Raw genomic sequence first — 17,301 nt, forward strand, 5'->3', positions numbered from 1 at the left:
GAGATTCTTAAGTACATGTCTAAAAGAGCTCATTCATCCACTCACTGCTGCACTGTATATTACCTGTTGTGGAGTGCAAGAGCTGGGAGAGATAGATGTGGAGATAAGATGAATTACATTACTTTGGCAGAGATGGCACTGTGCTTAATTTCATGGTTTCTTAATACTAAGTTGGCTTAGGATTTTCGAAATTATCGATCTGATAATGTGTGATTGAGTTTTCAAGGGACTTGGAAAGTTTCTTATTAGCCTAGATAATTGATATTGGTTGTGTCTTTTTGACCTTCATTTTATCCAATTCAAAATATTTACAGTAGATGTAAGGTATATATTATATATTATTTTGTGTTGTTCATTTATGAAATTCAAGAGAACCTCAAGAACCTTTATATAACTCCCTTGAACAGTCTCATACCATAATTATATTAACTCTCCATATTTTTAATTGTTGGAGAAGTATTTTCTGTCTCTTATAAGCCTTATTTTTCACTAGATTCAGCACCTAAGAAGCAAAAGAAATGCCGTGATGCAAACTTAGTAATAAGGGTGATTATGCAACTTAACAATGAGTGATGTTTATTTTAGTGTCTTAACAATGAGTGATGTTTATTTTAGTGTCTTGTTTTGGCTCTTTAAAGGCAATGCATGTACATAGTTTGTTGGCGCATGTCATATCACTTTGGTATTTCTAATTGGTTTGAAATACACATGGAGAACAAGCAGAGCACAAACAATAATGGGTGACTCAGTGAGCCAAGGAGACTTAAAACATATTGAAAATGTTGAATACTATTTCTTTGGTGTTTTTCCTATATTTGAGATACATAATCATGTTCCAGTAGCCCTCATTAAAAAGTGTTACTTGAACTTACTTAATGACAAAGTAATTAAGTAATTAAACAAAATACAGGTAACTCAATTTATGTGAGTGTTGTGTCCTTGAGGAGGCCATGTAAAATGAAAACAATGTAAATCAAATGAGATATGTTTATTTGTACCTTTATTATTTGAGTTCATTTACTGCGGTATCATCACCGAGAGACTGGTGACAAACCATGCAGAACTTATGGAGTTTAATTACTTATCAAAGTGAATACAACAGCAATGAATCCAGCACTGACTTTGCACTTATTTTACATCTCATTAACTCACTGTTCATCTTCTTACTTTTCACTTCACTGTTACTGGCTACTACTGTGTTATGACTGTTGAGACTGACTACATGTTGGCTTGGTTCTCCTTTTGTATGATATCTGTTAGATACATCTAAGTAATTCTACTACTACATTACAGAACCTCTTTCATCTTGGTCACATTATGTAAAAGCTATAATACTACAATACACAATAGAAGATTATTAAACCATACAAGATAAAGTTACACTAGACTCCATCCACCTGAGCAGGCTGTGACACAGTCACCCACCTCCTTCCCTCCGGATGATGCAACTCCTTTCAAATCTTGTCCTGGATTTGATACCCTTGTGGTGCAACAATACTGTACAGCAGAGTGGCAGGAGTGTTGTTAGGTAGTACAACAATGTGCGTATTGACTGTTGTTGTTTGAGTGGCACGCGGGAACTCTTGTGAGACTTCTGGTGACTTCTCAATGAAATATTGCATATAAGTGAAAAATGAAATGAAATATTTGTTTGGATTTTGGACCTCATGTAATTTTTAAAAATGTGTAAAACAAACTCACATAAAATGAGTTACCTGTATGTTATTGGCTTTTTTTTTTTTTTTTTTTTTTCAATAGCTCCCATACAGCTGAGATTTATTTGCTTTCATTATAAATTTGTGAAAGCTTGATGTAAATGAGATAAGTGCTTGTTATCTTGAAGAATGCAGGTTGAGAATCCTTTATCATAAACTGAAATTTTTTTTTTTTTTCAGTGGTTACATGACTTATCTATCACAAATGGAAAATTTAACAAGGTAAGAAGAATGTTCCTCAACTAAAGCTGACAGAGTAGCAACATGACTTTATGCTCATAGACAAACAATTTGATGTTTCATTTACTGCCATGGCAGATAACAAAAGCAGTAAATTGTCATTTATGGCACCTCAAATACCTTGGTAGGAACCCTCTTCATTTAATCTTTAACAATTATTTCTCCTCAGATTACAATAGTTCTTGATAAGCTTAACATCAGAGAGTTGCGATGACCTTTGCTTGAGAAAGGTTCAGTAATTCTGTAACTGGAAGAAAGATAGGAAGCGCCTGACACAAGGCTGGCAAAGGTTGCACTAGCGCTTGAAACAGATGTCACTCCCTGTCACTTTGCGACTCTCAGGTTTTTTGACCAAGAGAAAGAGGGAGCAGCATCTCAGTATTTACAAGGCATTAATATTTCCTATCAACCTATTATCCTTGTACAGCAGTACCTTGAGATATGAGTTTAATTCATTCTGTGATGCTCATATCTCAAATGCTTGTATTCAAAACAGTTTTTCCCATTAAATTGCATTGAAATGCAATTAATCCTTTCCAGTTTCCCCAAAAAGAGCATCCCAATTTTTTATGCATTTTTAGGTAAGGAAAAAGCATTTGTAAATAATTATTATTATATAGGAACATAGTAAAACATAACAAAACAGAATAGAAATAGATGAACTACTTTTATAAATTATACTCATCTTGAGGGGTGCATTCCATGGGACATTTATCCTACCGCATCCCCACTCTCACTTGTGTCTGTCAATCAGCTGGAGTGTACAAATATAGCCATCCACACAGGAGACTGGCTGCTCTAATAATCACAGAAGAGGTTGTTGACAGCCCTGTAAACATTATTCATAGAATGAATCAAGTTTAAGTAGGCAAGAAAGAGAGAGAGAGGATAGAGGCTGTGCCGTTGCCACCACAGAGGCTTGCTTACATTGTCCCTCCCTCCCAACTTGGTGATAAGTGTCAGTGGAGGAGGTAGGTGGAGATGGGAGAAATTTGTTTTGCCTTTTCAGTTAAGTACACCTATATACTTTGTCAATGCATTAAAATATATAAAATGAAAGCAAAAGTTTATTTAGTGTTTTTACCTTGGAGACAGACATTTTTGGCTAATGGTGGTGAATGGCAGAGAAGGAAGGGAGGAAGGGATGCAGGCACCATTCACATGTAAACATTAAACGTAAATCAAAACCATCTTTAAACCCCCCCCAAAAAGGTAAGTAAATATTATGAAAATTATGAAAGAATAATCACACTGCATGAGATCCACAAGAAACACATAGATACTAACTCAGCTGAGGCTGGACTGATGTGCAGAGCTGCCGACTAGCAGCAACATCCCCGAGCACAACTCATATCTCAAAATTTTGCTCATATCTTAAAACAAAAAATGGACCAAATCGTAGCTTGTATCTCAAAGAACTTGTATCTCAAAATACCACTGTATTTGCCTTACTTTTCTCCCCTGAGGTTTTCTTTTTCAAGTGACTACTGTTGTAAGTGTTAGTCCAGGTAGGTGAGAAGGACCATGTTGGAGGAATTCCTCATCTTAGTCACCTTATGGACAGTAATTCCTCCTCAGGAAATTCATAAAGATCCTGATTGTAAACACAACCTTTATTATAATTAAAGGTGGGATGAGCCTTCACAGTCTCAAACATGCTGTCAGTAGGGCATGGGAGATGTTGCAACATCCTTGCTTGCGTAATATCTTTAGCCCGCACGAGCACCCCCTTACCGTATTTCTTCAGATTTCCCTCAGGAATCGTGCCAATCTCTTTGGCTAGATACCGAGAGGCATGAATGAAATTCCCACGCCCATTTCTATAGTACGCCAAAAACCAACGTGGAGGCGGGATGTGGCGGACTTCTGGAACTGAATTCTCTAAATAGTTGTCAAAAACATTTGGGATATAGTCCAAGTCACTGTCTGAAATATTACGTGAGTGGAGAAGTTCAGTTTTAAAGCCAGAGCCGGCAAGGGGCAGAGATGCTACATGTTCAAAAGCCAAACGAGCTTCATCACATGACAGAAACGTCACATAGCAGTGGTTAGATGGAAAGTTCTTATCATAAACAAGTCAAATGCGAAGAACCGTGCCATACACCTTAGCCCTTAAACTGCGCAATTATGATTTCAGGACATCTGCAGGGTGCGCAAAAAATGGCAAAAAATCAACTTGCTTGAAAACTATCTTTGATCTTATGAAACTCAAAGGAGACAAGTAGAGCACTGAAAAGTGAAAAAAAAAATGAAAAAATTACATTGTGTGGCAGTGATGGCTGGCTGAAGTTCTTTGGGAAGTGGGGGCCAGTGACAGGGGAGCCAGGAGGGTGGCAAAGATATCATACTGCACTTCCCAATCATGTTTGATATTTTCTCCCTTTATCCGAAACTATTTATAGTTTGCAGCATGGTGTTATTCAGTATTGTTTCAGTGTGTGATACTCAGTGAAACAAAGTACAGCACACATTGGTACTTGACATTCTTCAGTGCGCTCGTGACCTTGAGAGGCAGGAGGGTGTTTACGGCATCTCTTGGGCTTTCTCACAGCACCAGAAGTTGATTACTGTAAATAATCTACATCATCAGGGCCTAGTGCAAGCTTTTTTTTTTACTATCTCCTCCTTTTTACGACATCTTCTGCCTCCCCCATGGCCATGAATGTGGGAGCCAGGAGGCTGGCCAGCATCGGAAGATGATCATGAATTACCGTCTTCCATGACTGCCTAAGGCTGACTGAGATAATAATGCCTATATGAAGCCGCTTGAAGCGAAAGAGGGATGATGTTGCCACATGATGTTCATTGGATTTTACGGTGGCTGTGCGGGAACTTTTGAAATACAGCTTAGAAAACCTGTCATCTTAAGATGTCTGGCGCAGTTGGTCACATAGCATCTTAAGATGTCTGGCGCAGTTTACGGGTTAAGGAGGGAATGCAAGGCATGATAAGAAAAAGATGGATTAACATTTACCATCAAAAGGGAGTCCATACCAGCAGAGATGCATCCCTCAGAAGAACTCCCAGAACAGGAGACTGTTGTGGGAGGCACTTGTGGAGGGGAATCCTCCTCCCTACTCAGACCTGAAGATGACATCTCGCAGGCCAGGTCAGCCACCTCACGAGAACCTGATTTTTTTTTTGTGTTTTCCCATAAGCATACAATGACACAAAAGATTAGCTCCAGGGGCAAGGGAAACCACCTACTATGACTACAATGGGAGCGAGCGCTGGCTGCCGTGGACGGGGTACCTCGTCCCCATGCGGACCAGTCATTTTAAAAAAAGGCCCCACATGATGCGAATGTTTGTCCATGACAGAGCTGAGATCCCCTCCCAAAGCATCTCAGTCTGGACACCCAACCATCCAACACAGGAGGACCCCTCTTGGGCGATCCCTCCAGCGGGTGGCTCCGCTGGTCCACTGGCAGCTTACGTAGGAACCATTTAGTCTGGCCCCTCACTGGCGACCTTACTAGCATGGGTAGCCCTCTCCCCCTCGAAAGGGCAGAGCAGGGGCCAAAGCCCCCTCTTGCCTAGCTCGCCAGGTCACAGGGGCACACAAGTCCCTACACCACGACAAGGCGGTTCCCATCTGGGGGGGATTGTGTTGCAGGAGAGACATCTTTCCCGACAGTGTTTGACTGTTTGTAACTCAGTTGTCAAAAAAGCAAAGATGAAAAAGCTGTGTATAGTATCTTTAGGTTGTGTGACTTGCCAGGCATGACAAATCACATTTTAATACTTTTCATGGATGTAGATCAGGTGTCAATTTCTTTTCTAAAGGATATATGTATAAACTGTATTATGAAATGACTGGTCCCTTCCTCAAGCTGTCCCTTTTTATAGATATAAATAATAAAGAGATTTAAAAAATGGAAAGAATCCAAAATCTGCTACATATTTGGCCCTAGGAATTTCAGATAAGAGATTCTCAATCTGTATCAGTGTTTTAAATGACCACTTTACAAGACTGAGAATATTGGAGCGAGATACAATGAGTTAAAGATTTTAATGTGTTACACAGAGGTTCTAAAAATTATGATAAAACTTATATTATCTGCACAACAAACACTCAACAAAGAGATTATTTGCAAAGAAAAATAATTTTTAAATGTACTTACGATATTTCAAGTACAAAGCAGTTAGAGATGGGATATTGAGAAATATGCTAAACTCTGAAGATCTTAAATACAAAATTATATACTGGGAATGCTCCTGCATTCTAAGTGTGAATATAAGAAATGATTAATTTTTTACTAGAACTGACAAACATACTTATCTGAACTAGGACATAAAGTGATGTATAAAATGTCTTGCTTGTGGGAAGGGCAGTTAAACTAAAAAAATGTAGTGAAAATTCAAAACTTCTTAAATAGCAAAACCCTTGTGGGGTGAGTAGTAAAAGATAAAATTTTCATTGGCTGCCATGGCTGGCACGCAAGTCCCCCCACCATGACAAGGCAAAGGGAAGATGTTGTGGAGTGCAGGGAAGGAGTGGAGGGCATGTGAAAGCTCCCTTCTAGTACAGGTGATTTGGTTCATAAAATTTGAAGCAGATTTCAACTGATTTACAGTACGTCTCATGCACTTCACCAATTTTACGTCAGTAAATCACTCTGCTAGAGAGCACTTTCCCATGATATTTCGAAGCCAATTGGGTGTTGTAGTTAGATAAGAATAAAGTATATGTAGATTTGAATGTGGGAAAATAAAAAAAGACATCCAAGAACCAGGTTGCAATATAACTGAAAGGTTATAAACCAGCTTGCCATGAGAAAGCTAACATTCTTATCCCAACCAAGGCTCACTTGCTGGTGCAGTACAGCTTCTTGAAATGTGTCACTATCTGAAACGATCTCCTTATCATAATTTTTGGCAAAGGTGACCATCCAGCCTTTGCCATGATGTGGGCAATTGGCACAGCCATGGCCTTAGCTTATGACGTTGCAGTAGACCAAACGCTGCCAGCTGAGAACTTTTCAGTGGCTACTCCCGACATGTGAAGAATTGTCCTAATCCATCTGGCAATAGTCTTTCGTCATGTTTCTGTGTGGCTTAATAAAGCTAATGAATAAGTTCCCGTTCTCTTTAGAGATGTACCAATGTATTGGTATTGGCAGTATTGGCCCATTTAAGGAGCATCATTAAAGCTGGTCTTATCTCCTTCAAGTAGTCTCTAATTTCCAATATACTGGACAACAACCCATCTATATTTGTATAAGTCATTCTTAATTTCTTGCCTCTTCCATTATCTCTTCTTTTCCCAATGATACCATTTCTTCAGTCTCATATCTTAAACACTCTAGTAGAATTTCTTCTCGATCTCCATCCTTTCCTTGATTTTTTCCTTTGCTTCATTTCTTAGCACTCTCCTTTTCTCTCTTCCAGTTCATATCTCTTTTTATCCATAAATCTTTAAATTCAGTATCTTTAGGTAATTTCCCTGTTCTTGCCATTATCTCCTCTGCTGCCACGTGAGATCTCTTTCGTACTTTCAATGTTCTCTTTCCCCCTTCACTAAACTTTCCCAATCTGATCACTTTCTCCCCTTATTGTTCCAACCCCTGTGTGCTGTCCTGAACAAACCTGATAACAATCTCTTTTAGGGATTTCGGTGAAACTTTTGCTGTCACGTTAGACATATCAAAAGCTTTTGATAGAGTCTGGTATAAAGCTTTGATTTCCAAACTGCCCTCTTACGGCTTCTATCCTTCTCTCTGCAACTTTAACTCAAGTTTCCTTTTTGACCGTTCTATTGCTGCTGAGATAGATGGCCACTGTTCTTCTTCTAAATCCATTAATTGTGATGTTCCTCAGGGTTCTGTCCTGTCATCCACTCTCTATTATTCATTAACCAAATCTCTTGCTGTACCACTCCTATGCTGATGATACCACCCTACATCTTTCCACGTCCTTTCAGAGACAACCAATCCTTCAAGAAGTCAACAGATCATGCAGGGATGCCACAAACTTCTGATCTTTCTAAGATTTCCATATGGGGTAGAGAAAATCTAGTAGTTTTCAGTGCCTTAAAAACTCAATTCCTCCATCTATCAACTCGACCTAACCTTCCAGACAACTATCCCCTGTTCTTCAATGACAGTCAACTGTCTCCCTCTTCTACAATGAATATCCCTGGTCTGTCCTTTACTCATAATCTTAACTGGAAACTTCACATCTCATCTCTTGCTAAAACAGCTTTTATGAAGTTAGGCGTCTCGGCCAGTTTTTCTGGCCCCTCCAACTGCTAACTCTGTACAAGGGCCGTATCTGTCCCTATATGGAGTACCCTTTGCATGTTTGGGGGAGTTCTACTCACACAGTGTTATTTGATAGGGTGGAATCATAGGCTTTTCTCTCATCAACTCCCCTCCTCTGACTGACTGTCTTCAGCCTCTTTCTCACCACCAAAATGTTGCATCTCTTTATTTTTTTCACTATTTTCATGCTAACTGTTCTACTTATCTTGCTAACAGCATGCCTCCCCTCCTCCTGCAGCCTCGCTGCACAAGGCTTTTTCTTCCTTTCATCCCTATTCTATCCAACTCTTTAATGCAAGAGTTAACCAGTATTCTCAATCATTCATGCCTTTCTCTGGTAATCTCTTGAACTCCCTACCTACTTCTGTATTTCCATCTTCCTATGACTTAACTTTTTTTAAGAGGGAGGTATCAAGACATTTGCTCCCTAATTTTGGCTAGCCCTCTACTTATCTTCTAGAGAACCAACATTCAAGTGGACCTTTATTTTCTAATATTCTGTTGCCCTTAGCTGGCCCTCTCTCCTACGTAAAAGAAACTCACACTCTCTCTCTCTCTCTCTCTCTCTCTCTCTCTCTCTCTCTCTCTCTCTCTCTCTCTCTCTCTCTCTCTCTCTCTCTCTCTCTCTCTCTCTCTCTCTCTCTCATGAACTTGTTAGTTTTTTTTTCTTTTAGCCCAAAAAAGTAAGATGCATCTCCTTTTGTCCACCAAATTTTCCTTCTCCTTAATTACTTGTATTACAGTGTTCTTTGTTTTTTCTTGTATCTGCCTCTTGACTACCTCTGAAAATTTGACTTTTCTTCTTGATCCTTCCTCCAGGCATTTCTTAATTATTCTAATTTGATCTCACCCATTCCAATTTCAACTTTGCCTGCCCCATCCTGAATTTTCTCTTGTAGGTTTTTTCAATGATTCCTCATATTCTCTGCATGAAGCCATTAATAAACCATTTTGTTTCTTTAACTCCATCTCTTCTTTCATCACTTGGTTTACTTCTCTTACTTTTTCACATTCTTCTATTCTCTCCTTTAGTTCACGGTTTTCTTTTATTGATTTGTCTTGGTTTTCCAGGATACTTGATAGTATTTCTCTCATACATCTCATCTCCCTCTCCATGTTCACCAGTTTTCTCACATTACCTTTTTCCTCCTTAAAACCTGAAAATTCCTTGTCATTGTTTTCCTCTCCCATTATCCTCAGGGCAGCTGGTGTTTCAACAAATCTTGTGTTTGTTTATGTTTTGAAAACATATGTCTGGCAGTGCCATCTACATCCACCTCTCCCTCCACCTCCATTTTTATCTCAAACTGCACCCAAATCTTGTTATTTTGGAGATAGGACAGCTTTATGGTCCCATTCCCCCCTGTACATACAATCTAGGTCTGCTCCACAAAGCCTGTTGGATGTATTCCTCTAGGAGCTCTTTGCAATTAACCGCTCTCAACGATTCCCTCCATGTGTGTGTAATTCACCACCATGGTCATCTGCTGGTCACCCAGCCAGTCTTCCCCATTACGAGCGAGCTTAGAGCTCATAGACCGATCTTTGGGTAGGACTGAGACCACAACACACTCCACACACCAGGAAAGCAAGGCCACAACCCCTCGAGTTACATCCTGTACCTATTTACTGCTAGGTGAACAGGGGCTACGCATTAAGAAGCTTGCCCATTTGCCTCGCCACTTTCCGGGACTCGAACCCGGACCCTCTCGATTGTGAGTCGAGCGTGCTACCCACTACACTACGGGGTGTGTGTGTGTGTGTGTGTGTGTGTGTGTGTGTGTGTGTGTGTGTGTATTTACCTAGTTGTATTGTACAAAGTTTGAGTGGGGCTCATAGTGTCCTGTCTCCATGTCTCCATTTATCCAATTTTTCTTTAAAATTATGCACATTATGTGCTGTAACAATTTCATCACTCAATGCATTCCACTTTTCCACCGTTCTATATGGAAAACTGTATTTTCCAATATCCCTCACACACTGCCTCATTCTAATCTTTACATGTCCTCTTGTCCTTCTATCTTCTTCAAATGCCAGCACCAGGTTTTCCTTGTCTATCTTTTCAATGCCATTGACTCCTCATTCTATTCTATCTTGTAAGTTTGCAGTATCATTTCCTTCAGCCTTTCTTCATCTGTTAGGTCCTTTAGTTCTGGCACCAAATTTGTAGCAATCTTCTGAATCTGTTCTAATCTTATATCTTTTTTAGAGCTTAAAGACCACACCACAGCTGCACATTCCAGCTTTGGATGTATCATGCTTATGATAATAAGTGTGCATTTTCTTTTGTAGTTATGTTTGGATTTGACTTTCCGTGTATATGTAATTCATTGTCTTTAAAATCAGTTAAATTGCTTGTAAGGGGAAAATATAACCTATGTTCCTTCTGTTAAGATTAAAGATGTTTTCAGTTCCCATAAGGACTTAGAATCTTAAGATCTTGGGAGCTCTGCCCACCTGACAACTGAAAAACAGATCAGCAGAGTTGTTTGGCATGCTGCTCGGGGCAAAAATGTCATTGGCAATGTGTGTGTCTCAGTCTTAACCATTCAATCTTTAAAGTTTAAAGTATTCAGAAGTGAATAGCTGGTATTCCAGGCCTTGTTATGTAGTCAGTTGAGGAAAAGTAATCATATAGGGCAGATTTGTTTTTCAGGTTGAAGGAAAGAGGAAGATAGACACATTATGTATTTTTGTATAATGGTTGTTACATAAAAAAAAAAAAATATATATATATATATATATATATATATATATATATATATATATATATATATATATATATATATATATATATATATATATATATATATATATATATATAGGCTGGTTAAGAAGACATTAAAAAACAAATTGATACATGATGTTGGCCAAATATAACTGCTAAAACTTCCTGAATGGCACTGTAATTACACAAACAAGTTATAAAATGAGAGATGTCGAGGTGTCTCTGCTGGTATTTTCAAACTATTTCCATGTTTGGGTGCATTCCATCTCTCAGGTGTCTACTTATTATCCTAGACTATCTAAACAAACTGCAAGTATTATAATGTAATAAAATATATTCTGTTATTAGTGATCATAGTGCCAGAGGAAACTATGATACAGGGAACACGTCTCAGGTCAGTCATCGAGGCAAGAGCGTGTTCTTTGCCGTACTCCTCAAATTCCACCTTGTTAAGACAACGTTCTATCTTGTGTATCACTTTAGACCTGTCAACTTTATCAGCTGTGCAAGTACAAGCTACCCTGCAGAGTATTTCTGTGTTAATTAATTGTATCAGTCATGACTCCACACTGCATTGTGGCATTTTACCAGAACACAATGATGTTTTTGAAGTCATGGCCTAAGACTGAAAGTCCTTTCATACATACACCTTTATCTGCTCTGCCAGCCACAATGCTTCACAGCTCTGGAAGGCTTCATTGTTCCACACTCATTGTAACCAAATGTTACTACTATTCACTTCCTTTGAAACAATTCCTGCTACAAGTTTTAAATAATGATCTTTACCTGTGACTGACTTGAATGCAGATAATTCTGTGTGCTCAAGATTTTATAAAAAACAATTCCATATACATCAGCTTGTTTTCATCTACCATATGTGCATTGTGCCCTGGGACTGGCTGTCTCTCTTGCTCCACCTCCCCCCCTCGCCCCTATTTCTGCTGTCAATTGCCATGGGAGCTTAGGAAGTTTGCAGCCTGTAGTAGTTGTATGGTTCTGAAGTTCCTAGGAGATCTCCATGAAAGTAATGTGTTGGAGAATGCCTGTTGCCTAATTACTTGCAAACAACTGAAAAATAAACCCTAAATCCAGATAGAAAACTAAGCTGTACATAGCTGGTCTTAAGTATGTCTTGGCTCAGTGAGTTTCCATGGGGTAGTTATGTATTGCTGATGTTTTTATTGATTTTTTTTTCTTTTCTTTCTTTCTTTTTTTTTTTGGTGTACCTTCTGGGTAATTTTAGTTTCATAGTGAAAATTTGCAACATCAATAAACATACATTGATGTCTATCATCCATCATTAGAAATAAGAACTTGAAACCTCTAGCAGGAAGGATAGAGCAAATATCACATTATTTGTTTTGTGCTGGTGCTTTTGTGCTATTTTCAGACAGCATAGAGAAACTTTCTGAGTCATCTTCAATGATGGATTGCATTATGATTAGCAATGTCAGATGTGGTTCACGGTTTATATGATGAGCATGACTAATGTGGCAAATGGTTCTGCACTCAATCATTTCAGATCTTGAATGCAAGGAAAAGATGCAACAAAGAAAATTATTAATTATAAATCCAGTTTGTCATTTGAACTTAAGAAAGATACTTAAAAGAAATAAAATGTGTGATGTCTATTTTGTCTACAATATATTAGACCTAATTAGTTGGAAAAAAGTTGTAGACCATTTCCTCACAAGACCTGATGCTTGGTTGTAAGCATACACATCACAGTTTGGGATTTTCTTGTTGTAGATCAATTAGTCAGTACTTTTTTTTCATAAAACATTTTGAACATGAGCAGAATCATACGGGTTTTAGAATTGATATGTGATAAATTTCTGTACATGACTTTGTTAATTATTAATTAATGATGGTCAGCCTGAAAATATCACGACAATACTAGACTTTTATAAGGGTAATGGGAGAAGTTTGAGGTTTTTATTCCTAGCATTTTTATTGTAATAAACATTCATGTATAACTACAAAGCATTCCTTCATCATCTAAGATGTATATCTGCCTTACTATTTGGGGAGGAACTTCAACTAAATGTGTATATATTCTATACCAGGTGTTAAGATTTAAAAATGTGCCATCCAGTTTAAAAATGGTGACTTGAAGAAACCATAATGTTAGTTGCTTGATTAGCAGCTATGCTAATTTAGTCATTCTCTGAGCCACTACTGTTGTGAAAGTTGAATTGCTGAGTGAGTGTACAGATGTTGTTGTTAAGGAGTGACTGAGATGTGAAAACATGATAGTGGTGGCTAGAGGTCAAGGCTCTGAAGAATGTGGCAACATACTCTTATTGTGGTCTTCAAGGTTCAGTACTGATTTTTCTTTTCAGCTGTTGAAGTTATGTAGTTAATAATGCAAAATACCCTTACATAATGCAAGATTTTTTTTTATTGTTTAGGTGTAATATGTTGTTAATATGAAGGAAAAAACCTTATGATTGTTCTTGACATTTTCTTAATCCAGTATTATTTTTTATATGTATATGTGATAGATTAATGGATTTATCTGCAAGGCGTCATTAGTTTATCCATCTCTGCACATCAGTGTTCTAATAATAGCTAACATTTGGTGGTTCAATAGATTTAATATAAGTGTAGCCTCATTATGCAGATTATGAAAGGAGGTTTCACAAGATTTATATATTTCTTCTAACATTTCATTACTTAATTTTGTATATCAAAGTGATTGTTGAGGAAATTAATACAAACATACTGTATAGTTAAGTTTTTTTTTAGTAATACTGACTGCATGGCATTATATGAATGTTTCCTGACACCATAGCACAGTCAACTTACAAATTGGAGTCCTCAAGATTTTTTTTTTCAGTGGCTTGAAATGTGCAGTGTAGTACTGGGTGTAAGAAATTGATGTCTGGGCATCAGTGAGCATTGAGGTAACATGAATGGACTGTGCAAGTCTTTCAGATTTTTTACATGAAACCTAGATAGAAAGAAACTTGATATCCTCATACAATGATAATGTAGATTAGACAAGTGCTGTTAAAACTTCAAAACTTGTTTTACCTTGTAAGGATTTTCTGGAAGTAATTCAGACATAGTAGGTGTGAAGAGGCAGTATAGACTGGTACTCAAATTGTATATTTCAACATAGCATGTACTTCATAACAAAGTTTTATCTTAAAAAAATAATACAAAAAAACAAAAACAAAAAACAATATTACTTGGCATATTTTTATCTGTTCTTATATCATACTGGTCTTATGAAATGAGAAATCTAAATAATCAGAATTTCAGACATAAGAAATCTACCAGTACTACAAGATGAGATATTGACAATTTTCATTTTTATTCCTTGGGCACTTTTAAAGTGACCTGTACCTGATTTTTTGCGAAGCTGAGTAGATTGTAAGTGGTTCTTGGCTTCATGCAGTCATTAATAGTAAACACTTTAAAGATAGGATGTTGCCTCTCATACACCAGAATGTAATGTTTTTGCCTAGTCTACCCGTTTTAACATATCGCATCACAGTGTAAGATATGTTAGTTTGTTGGTTGTAAAAACCAAATTTGCCTCATAATGAATCTTCCATAGCAACATACACAGAGCTCTGTAGAGTTCCTCTCATAACAAGTAGAGTATGCTATCATTTAGCTGCTAGTTGTTTTCACTAGCCAGTGTGAGTTTAGCAATTCTCAACTTCATGTTAATTGTTTTTATCAAGTTATAAGTATTCTTTATACTATATTAAGAAAATGGTGTCTTGTTAAATGATATTGGAATGACTGAAGAGCTGGCAGAATGGAGGCAACTGATGAAAGATTTTGAAACAATATAATGTCACGTATTTGAATTTTTTTTTTCTCAGTTTTAGTTTTATAGTTGTTGGATATTTGATGGACAGAATTATACATAAATCAAGCATATTACAGGAAATTAACTTGTAGAAACCATAAAATTCATTATAACAGAAATCCTCAAAGATGATATTTCTAAAATTCAAATTTCAAAATAATTATGCTACAAAATTTTGTGGATCTCAATGTAACTCCAGTCTATTTTACTTTCATATGATCTAAGGTGATATCACATGGAACAGTCTTTTTTTGTTTTGTTTTTTCACTTTTTATATTAGCAGATGGCCGAAATAAAGTGATGAGAGAAGGAAAGTAAGAGATGTTGGTACAAGGTGCAGTTTCTTTGTGTTCAACATGGAGACCATTATAATGTGCTCTGTTGCCTATATTAAAAAGAAACTTGTGTCCCATGGCATAAACTTAAAAAGAAAGAGCAGCTTAACCAGGCTTCCTCAGTATGAAAAATAACTAATACCATTTTTTAACTTGTTAGAAGTTAAGCATTTACATTTTTCTTTTTTTGTGAATAAACAATATAAACCAGTATGTGCATCTAACTATTCCCTTCTTTATTTCTAATACAGAAGAAGCTAAATGACCTAAACAGGCATATTAGAGATGACAGGAGGATTCAAAGAAGTCATGAGCATTTATGGATTTGGAGTGAGAAATCGGGAAAGAATTGCGAGATCATCGTAATTTACCTTGGTAAGTGTACAATGATTGGGGTTCCTCTTAGGCTGTACTGTCCAACTATGCATGGTCATGCGTGACTTACGGTGCATACATATGTTCCACCAAAGACTAATACATGGGGATCAGACGAGCATAAAGATATGCAGATACTCTCTTTGCATAACATGATAAGAAGAGATAGAAGAATACTCTTAGTTGGAGACTTTAACTGTAAAAAAAATAAACGGGAGAGATGGATGGATGGATTTTATTTTAGGTGCCGCAACTGCTAAGGTCATATAGCGCCTCTACAATATTATAATGGAGACAATGTAGTTGTAAAGAAAACTAAAAGCAATTGAAAACAATAAAATTAAAGGTAACTAAAAATACTAAAACTACAGGGTGGGGCGTGGATACTTCCCGATTTGAGAATGAAATAAAAACCTGTTCACACTTCACAATTCTTTATTCTTCTTTTATGCCTTTCACACAACATTCCCGGGAGATTTACTTTACCACTGTTTTAAAGACAATATCTTTTAAATGTCCACCTCCATTGTCAATACACTGATTCAGACGATTTCGGAAGCTTTGGTCTACTCTCTCCAGCATGTTGAGCGGTATATTGGCTATTTCAGTTTGGATGGTGTTCTGTAGGTCTTCCAGGGTCCGTGGACGGTCGTTATAAACCAATCCCCATAGGAAATAATCACAGGGGGCTAAATCAGGTGAGCGCGCAGGCCAGTTTAAGTCTCCTCTCAGGGAAATCAGTCGGTCGGGAAAAGCTTCTCTCAGGAATCCCATTGAAATGCGTGCAGTGTGGGCTGGAACCACACGTTGTCATTATCCAGGTCTATATTAATGAGAGCAGACATAAAAAACTCCCTGAGCATTGTCACATAGCGCTCTGAAGTCTCTGTTACGGCACCACCGTTTTCTTGGAAAAAGTAAGGGCCAATGATGCCTACTCTTGACACTGCACACCATACCGTGACACGATCCGAATGAAGGGGTCTCTCATGAAGTTCTCTGGGATTTGTTTCACACCAGTATCTCATATTTTGCTTGTTCACACACCCACTAAGGTGAAAATGTGCCTCATCTGAGAACACAAGTGCACCGTTGGGTAAGGTGTCAACCAACTGCTCACATGATGTTTGTCGGGTTACATAATCACGTTCCGTCAGTTGTCGGACCAAAACCATTTTGTATGGGTAGATGTAGTTCATCGTGGAGAATTCGACTAAGAGAACATGTTGACATGCCAAGAGCAGCTGAATGTTTCCGAGCGGAACGCCTGGGGGACTGCAGCATAGACTGGAGGACCCGTTCCACATTCTCAGGTGTTCTAACGGTCTTTGTTGGTCCTCTTCTTCTTTTGGAAACATTCCCCGTTTCTCTGAAGGCATCCACCAACAATGAAATAGATTTAAAATCAGGAACATGGCCTCGAGGAGGAATTCCAAAGTGACATCTGAAGGCACGCTGCACTGCGATGACAGAACGGCCAGTAGAAAAATACGCCTCGACAGCAAAAGCGCGCTCCTCCCTTGATCACTGCATATTTCCAACTGACACGGGTGTGAACACAAACCTCCCATCCACCCCCTCCCTGCTAGCCCCTCCCCACTCTACCACAACTAGTGTTGCCATAAACAGACGCATTTCAAATTGGGAAGTTTCCACGCCCCACCCTGTACAATGAAATTAAATAAAACATTTAAAATACATATAATAAAATGAAATAAAATTCACACATTGGGGAGGAGCCCACCTCCTCCCAGGTACTTGTAAACGTCATGGCCTGGGGCCAGACATGCTGGTCCAAGCACCTTAGAGAGATAGTAGAC

Source organism: Portunus trituberculatus, chromosome 12 (assembly GCF_017591435.1).
Source record: "Portunus trituberculatus isolate SZX2019 chromosome 12, ASM1759143v1, whole genome shotgun sequence".
Lineage (NCBI taxonomy): Eukaryota > Metazoa > Arthropoda > Malacostraca > Decapoda > Portunidae > Portunus > Portunus trituberculatus.